Here is a 365-nt window from a genome sequence, read left to right on the forward strand (position 1 = left end):
TTGTCCCCTCGGAGCACCCAGACTGCCGAGGAAGGGGGTGGGGGTCGCGGCGGCGGCCCCGCGCGCCCGGGACCCTGGGTGCCGGGGGGGGGGGTCCCCCCGGGCCCCCCGGGGGTGCCATGGTGACGCAGGGTCGGCGGCTCCGCTCAGTGGAAACAAAGCCGCCCGCCCGCTCCTCGCCCGAGCTCCTCCTCCGCGGGCGCCTCCCTCCCCTCCCAGGCCCCGCCGCCGCCGCCGCCGCCGCCGCCGCCGCCGCCGCCGCCGGCCAGGTAAGGCGAGCGTGCCCGCGGCCCGGGAGGGCTCGGGCGGGGCGCCCGGGGATGGAGGGCCGCTCGCCGCGGGGAGCGGTGGCGCCCGGGTCCCCG

At 83.6% G+C, this 365-nt stretch overlaps 1 protein-coding gene across 1 annotated transcript in view; it reads left to right on the plus strand.

Annotated features, from left to right (window-relative positions):
* Window positions 1-222: 222 nt before the first annotated feature.
* The window catches only part of RNF182 (ring finger protein 182), a 60,555-nt gene continuing 60,412 nt past the window's right edge, over window positions 223-365 (plus strand). Inside the window, exon 1 of the mRNA XM_073877677.1 lies at window positions 223-269. The gene's annotated coding sequence lies outside the window, so the exon portion shown is untranslated. The remainder of the gene's footprint in view (window positions 270-365) is intronic.

The sequence above is a fragment of the Callorhinus ursinus genome, unplaced genomic scaffold (assembly GCF_003265705.2).
Source record: "Callorhinus ursinus isolate GAN/ISIS: 27379988/994484 unplaced genomic scaffold, GSC_fseal_2.0 scaffold26, whole genome shotgun sequence".
NCBI classification, from domain to species: Eukaryota; Metazoa; Chordata; class Mammalia; order Carnivora; family Otariidae; genus Callorhinus; species Callorhinus ursinus.